Raw genomic sequence first — 7481 nt, 5'->3', positions numbered from 1 at the left:
AGGAAAATTATAGCCCACCTGCAAGTCCAGCCTTGGGGGCTGATCCAAGGGTTGCCCAAGTGTAGACGCCTGTGCGTGAATTTGTTTTATGTGTGTAGATCAGTGCACGCTGATCAACGCACAGTCTTCGCAATAGGGCTCTGTTCCGATGGCATGAGTAGTCACGAAAAACCGGTAGATCCAATCTGCTGCAGCCTTCATCCACCTTCACAGCCGTTGTAACATACTGCTTGTTATCATCCGCCTGTTCTGCCGTTGAGGACTTCTTGGATCATTCTTTGTCTAGCTCCTTCCCTTTGACCTTGCCACCTTGAGTGACCCTGCTGGGAGTACGAGATTCCCGATGGCTTCGCTCACAAGGACCTTGTCGTGGTGAGTGGGCTTGCACGTGCCCAAGTGTAGTGCTAGTCTGGCAGCTGGCAGAGATGATGTTGCTTCTTAACCAGTCAATGTCAATTGTCTGCGGACAAACGTCGGCTCCCTTGGCCAGTAAAGCGAGATGAGCGCTGCAACCCCAGAGTCGTTTGCGACTGGACTTAACTGTCAGGGGTCCTTTACCTTTACCTTTTTATACAAAAGTTTAAAATCTACAAGACTCACCCTGCAGGTTTATAAAATAGCAAAACAAAGGACAAGGAAAACACTTACGATCTAGCAAGCTCTACATTGGAACTGTTTGTGGGATCTTCTGCTCACATTCCCAAGGTAAGGTAAAGGGACCCCTGATCATTAGGTCCAGTCGTGGCCGACTCTGAGGTTGCGGTGCTCATCTCACTTTATTGGCCGAGGGAGCCGGCGTACAGCTTCCGGGTCATGTGGGCAGCATGACTAAGCCGCTTCTGGCGAACCAGAGCAGTACACAGAGACGCCGTTTACCTTCCCGCTGGAGTGGTACCTTTTTATCTACTTGCACTGGTGTGCTTTCGAACTGCTAGGTTGGCAGGAGCAGGGACTAAGCAACGGGAGCTCACTCCATCGCGGGGATTCGAACCGCTGACCTTCTAATCAGCAAGCCCTAGGCTCTGTGGTTTAACCCACAGCGCCACCCGCGTCCCTTCACATTCCCAATGCGCTCTGTAAAATCACCTAAGGAACATGAATGTAAGACTGCTGGATCAGGCAATGGCTTTTCCAGTCCAGCATCCTGATATCACAGTGGCCAGCCAGGTGCCCTTCTTATGTTCTTATGAAGCAGGAGAAATTTTGGCCCCCTTGCAACTGTAAGGTCAATTCAAAGCCCACACTGATCAGAATTCTAAATAAATTCTCAAGGGCCCTGAGAATCAGGCAGGAAAGCGGAGGCCTCTTTTGAAGACAACTTTCAAGAAAATGGAGGACAGATTTGAACACAACATTAGGATGTACGTCTGTTGTGCAGAGCCAGGAGAAAGGCACACGAGCGTTTTGCTGTCTCTGTCTTCCGCCTGAGTCAGCAGCCGGGGAATGTTGTCACCCTCACCGTCAGTCTCTACAAAATGGCAATGATACATTTAGTATCACTGGCAAATGATGAGGAAAGGGCCACAGGTCAGGCTGACAAAAGACCAGGGAGCCAAATAACATTCCAAATACTGAAGGGGCAAAATATGCTCTCTCAGGAACCCCAAAGCAGCAAATCTGTCATTCAAGAAGAGGTCATGGGGAACTGGTGCAGCCTCCAGAGTAAACGGCAGATTATATTATAGTACCATTCTTTGGAAAAGGGAAAGAATGATCTGTAGAACTATTGATGGGAATGTTGGTTTGTATACTCCCTGGGGGTGGCGGTGGGAGGGGAGAAGTGATTCATAGCCACCAGCGTGGTTTTGCACTAAGAGGGTCAGGCTAACCGCTGCTCTTGCAGATTATGGGTTCTTGACACAATCAGAGAGTCATTGCTCATTCGTTGCACCAGAATCCAGGTGAGCTCACTCTGTTCTGTTGCAGCGATATCTCACTCACTCCTCAAAATGAAACACGTCTGGAATCCATTGTACCTGCCACGGCCTCCTCCAGATCAGCTGGAGGGTGGAGAATTCTCTTTTAAGAGAACCAGAGACTTTGCACCAGTTCCTCCTCAGTCAGGAGATTTAATGATCAAACAATCTTGAAGCTGTTTCATTGTGGATGCCCCCTCGTTCCCACTGCATCCAAAAAGCAGTATTTTGACACCGAGAAAATGTGATTTTGGCCTCAAGGTGATGTGTATTCTTTTGCAATGGCGATATCTGAGAGGATGTGGTTGGCACAACTGTTATTTTCTCTCTCCCCAATGCTCTCCTACAAACCCTAATGGCAAACTCAATTTCCCAAGTGCCAAAACAGTATCAGCCACAAACAAGGGGGAGTTTGGGAAGAACCCAAACATCTGCCCATGTACAAGCATCTTTGCAGGAAACCACCTCAAAGGTGAGGAGCCCAAAAATGGAAAACCAGAGTAATGGATGGGATGGAGTGCCCTGAAAGAGAAAACTACTTGTTCTGAGTAATTTCAAAGTTTTCCCACTCCGAAACAGTTCTGTGCTATTGCCACTGTGCCAATCTCTTTGAAAGCTTGAAAATGAGTAACCTTGGATGTAGTACACATCCCAAAAATTTAAAAGTCTGAGACTTAAAAAAAACACCACACTTTTAAATGTTCCCTGCTTGAAAACCCCTTGGCAGATCTGCCTGATGGCTTAATCAGATGTGGAGGGGCTCATTTCACCCACTTGCACGAAAAGGAAAATAGTTACATACTGTTGTTTTTAGATTCCCCATTACAGTTAATGGGAGCAAAACAGACCTATGGATTTAGCTTATCAGATTTGGGCCCAAATGATGAATCAAATTGGAATGACCCAACAGCAGATCAGTCTGCTTGTGGGCTTCCTATAGGCATCAGGCTGGGGGCTGATGGAAACACGATGCTGCCTCTTGATCTGATCCTGCAAGCGCTTTACCAACGTTGTGGCACTTTTGGTAGTGAGATAACAAGCGTGTGAAAGATGTCCCAGCTGGAGAGAGAGTCACCAGAGTCAGCTTGCTTGGAAATGGCTTGTGACATCACAGCCAAGAAATCCACCGCTTCTCTCTAGCTGGCTTCCTTCCTGCTCTTGTTGATCGTACTGTGGGTTGCGTCATGGGAGAAATGGAGCAACACATTTTAGCTGATGCAACCCTCTCTTGAAGTTGTGCGGTTTCGCACACTTTCCCAAAGAACCCTGCAAAGTAGCCGGGCAGCAGCAGACACATGCCCTTTTTTACCGCTGAGCACGTAATGTACAAAAGGTTTTGCTTGTTTTTTTCCCAGGGGAACAAATCTGCCACTCCCACCACAGAAAGACCCATTATTTGATTCACAGCTCTGGCTGTGAATCTTGGAGGTCCCGGGCCACAGGGAGGTTAGGCTGGCCTCAGCCAGAGCCAGGGCTTTTTCGGCCGTGGCCCCGATCTGGTGGAACGCTCTGTCACAACAGACTAGGGCCCTGCGGGACTTGACATCTTTTCGCAGGGCCTGCAAAACAGAGCTGTTCCGCCAGGCCTTTGGCTAAGGCACAGCCTTTGGTATTCCTCGCAAAACTCTAGCCCAATGGTTGCCATTAATTTGATTCTGAATTGATTTTAGAATGTATTTTAATTAATTGGCTGTGTGATTTTATGTACACTGTGCTATTTTTACTTGTTGTTAGCTGCTCTGAGCCTGACTTTGGCCAGGGAGGGTGGGGTACAAATAAAATAATAATAATAATAATAATAATAATAATAATAATAATAATAATAATAATAATTCTATTCTTCAGTCTAAATATCCCCATCTCCCTCAACCATTCCTCATAAGTCTTGGCCATTGACCATCTTGGTTGCTCTCCTCTGCACATGTTCCAGCTTGTCAATATCCTTCTTAAATTGTGATGCCTAGAACTGGACACAGGACTCCAGGTGGCATCTGACCAAGGCAGACTAGAGTGGGACTATGACTTCCCTCAATGTGGACACTCGACTTCTGCTGATGCAGCCTTGAATAACTTTTTTTTTTACCATCATTCACTCATGTTAAGCTGTTAGTGGCACAGTTCTTTTCAAAACAATCCGGCTTTCTGACCTTTCCATTCCTCCTAATATTCTTTGCAACTAATTTTTAAATCATTCAGGAGCTGACAGAGAAGAAGAAGAAGAATTGATATCCCGCTTAATCACTACCCGAAGGAGTCTCAAAGCGGCTCACATTCTCCTTTCCCTTCCTCCCCCACAACAAACACTCTGTGAGGTGAGTGAGGCTGAGAGACTTCAGAGAAGTGTGACTAGCCCAAGGTCACCCATCAGCTGCATGGGGAGGAGCGGGGAAGCGAACCCGGTTCACCAGATTACGAGTCCACCGCTCTTAACCCCTACACCACACTGGCTCTGTGTGCAAACAATTGATGGCTGATTCATGGGTACCATAGACAGAGCCAGGGCCAGGACAGATGGGACATGAGAACACACGTAAGAAGAACCTGTTAGACCAGGCCAACAGCCCACGTAGTCCAGGATCCTGTTCACACAGTGGCTACCCCATGGGAAGCCCACGGGAGGCGATCTTTGCAAAAGAACAACGCTCTCCCCACCGACAGTATCCAGCAACTGATATTGAGAAGCAAAGTAGAGCACAGCCATCATGGCCAGGGCCCCTGGATGAAGGGCCTTCTGCCCCCCAGAAGCCCCCCCTCCTGTGGTGTCCCCCGAAGACAATGAAGAGAGCATCATAGAACTAGGAGGGGGGAGCCATGTTTTTTTGGGGGGGTGCAGAGCTTTTTTTAGGGGAGCAAAACTTGTACAGCTTCTTTGGGGGGAGCCAGTGATCTACCACAGACGTCCACTGATCTACCAGTAGATCACAATCTACCTCTTGGACGTGCCTGATCTAGTTCAATGCCCTGCAATGCCAGCAGCACTGCATCTGCTTTCCCCAGGAGTCTCCTCCTTCGTGCTGGGCTGAGCGCCGTCACCACTGCCCTGCAACTCCCAGGGAAGCTTTTCAGGCCAGGCCAGTGGAGGCTGGTTCTCACCGTGAGGCCAGGGAGGACAACTGCAAGTGGAGCCAGAGCAAAGAACTGCTGGAGCTAACATTAGGCAAAGGCAACTCTGCTGGTTTTGTCCCCATCCGCTTCCTCCCTGCTGAGTTCTAAAAAGGCAACGGCAAGGCTGAGGAGAAGGAAACCGGTAGCAGGCAGTGCTGGACCCTGGATCTGTTGACATCAAGGAGATAGATAAGGTGAGGTGTGGTGGAGGGCAGGCAGAGGTTGGTGGGGCAGTGCCCTATTTGCCCCAATGGAGCAGTCTCTGCTGGAACAGGTGAGGACAAAAACCAGCAGCCGCTAACCCCGGGTGAATTTGCTGCAATTGCCACTGGTTTTGTTACGCAAGAATGCCTCAAGGCCCCATATCAAGTGCCCACACATCCTCACAGGACAGTCTTCTCTTTGAAGATGTCTGCTTAAAGCAGTGGTTCCCAAAGAGGCTGGTAGCAACCCTTGGGGGGCAGTGGGATCACTCGGGGGGCAGGGTACTAAGAGTCAGGGGATGGCAGGAGGGGGCTGGAGGTGTAAATGGCTATTGGACTTTGAAAAGCTGGCCCCGCTGGATCAAGTTAATCAGGTTTGTTGAATTAATTACACTAAATGGTTTAAACTGGAGTTTGAATAAATGAGCAGTGGACCCCAGAGCAGGAGGAAGAAGAAGGAGGAGGAGGAGGAGGAGGAGGAGGAGAAGAAGAAGAAGAAGAAGAAGAAGAAGAAGAAGAAGAAGAAGAAGAAGAAGAAGAAGAAGAGTAGTAGTAGTAGTTTGGATTTGATATCCCGCTTTATCACTACCTGAAGGAGTCTCAAAGCGGCTAACAATCTCCTTTCCCTTCCTCCCCCACAACAAACACTCTGTGAGGTGAGTGGGGCTGAGAGACTTCAGAGAAGTGTGACTGGCCCAAGGTCACCCAGCAGCTGCAAGTGGAGGAGCGGGGAAGCGAACCCGGTTCACCAGATTACGAGTCCACCGCTCTTAACCACTACTCCACACTGGCTGCAGCTGCTCTCCCTCCTTTCCTGCTGCATCTGGGAATGTCAAGCTAGGCAGCAGGCCCTCTTCTGGTTGTGGTGGTTGCAGGATTGTGCCCACGGTCTGTCTTTAATAATTAGTTGCAAGCTCCAGAGGAACGAGCCCAACGTGCTGCCCTGCCCAGAAAATTAGACTGGTGATTTCAACTCATGAAATCCTACAAGCCATCCAGCAGCTCCCTGGTGCTGTCTGATGAATGTTGACAATAAACAACGTGGTTGCAATTGCTTGGATGCAGGGAACTGTATTGGACACTGAGGGTTCAGAGCAAGATCTTCGAACCAGCGCTGAAAGTTTCCTGGTCCAATAAGATGCTCACCAAGCTCACTCCATGTACACCTGCCTCCTGCAACCTCCTGATTTTGGACAACAGGTCCCACAACTGGGTTCCAGTTGTGGCTGATGGAAGGGGTTGTCCAGAACACCTGGAGAGCACCAGGTTGGCCAAGTCAGGTGTTGACATGAATGGAACTCAAACCTTTCCCAGAATATCCAGATATTTTTAAGCACACCAATTGGAGGTCGCCTTGCTCACTCTAGGCATGTTCTGCTGCCTGGCAGGTCCACACTTCTGCCTCTGCTAGAAGAGGAATCCCTGACTAGTGCTCTGTTTGGAGGAGGTTTCCTGGCCACAACACAAGCTGCCAGCTGGTTCAGCCCCTGAAAAATGCAGGGCTGATGTTCTTACCCGGACATGCGTAAATAGCAGACTGCAGCATCACCTGCTGGGGGGAAAGGAAAACGTCATTTTTTCACAGACAAGTTGTTTTCCGTAGACCAGAGCCGGTGCATTGAGCAAAGGACTTGTTAGGGGGAAGGTAAAGTTAAAACATTTGATTTAATGCTGCCATGAAGAAGGACTAGTTTTGGGGTCTCATCTTTCTCTTGGATGCAGGGCCATTTGTGCTTTATGCTGAAATTGTCCAAGAAATTCCAAAGTACCTGCTCAAGATTGTGGGAGGAAAATATGAATCCCCGTCACCCACGTGTGTGAATGGGCAGCGGCAGCGGCGTAAATAATAACAGAATTAGCTGGGGGCCTGGATTCAAAATGGAGGTCTTTGCACTCTCTCCAGCAGGAGCGAGCTCCTAACAGAAGGGTTTAAACATACAAAATCAAGAAGCAGTACACTGCTAGGACTGCAGGTTGTTAGTCTTCATGCACTCATGTTTGACTGCAATTTCCCTCAACGATAAACTATGTGTAACAAATCTTTTTGAAGGCCTCACTCACCATATCTCAAAAATGCATGATGCTACATAATACTAATACTGAAAAGGATGTTACATCTGTCTTTCAGAAACAGCAAGGAAAGAAATGAGATTAAAATAATTGTTTTAGGAAAGAGGAGGAGAGGACGACCAGCTGCAAAGGAGTAGAGATTTCCTGTCCTTTGAACAGCTTGACAGAAGCTGCAAGTCTTTCTTCA

This window comes from Podarcis gaigeae, assembly GCF_964106915.1.
Source record: "Podarcis gaigeae genome assembly, chromosome: 8".
In the NCBI taxonomy this organism is placed as follows: Eukaryota; Metazoa; Chordata; class Lepidosauria; order Squamata; family Lacertidae; genus Podarcis; species Podarcis gaigeae.
Note: the sequence above shows the minus strand (reverse complement) of the source record.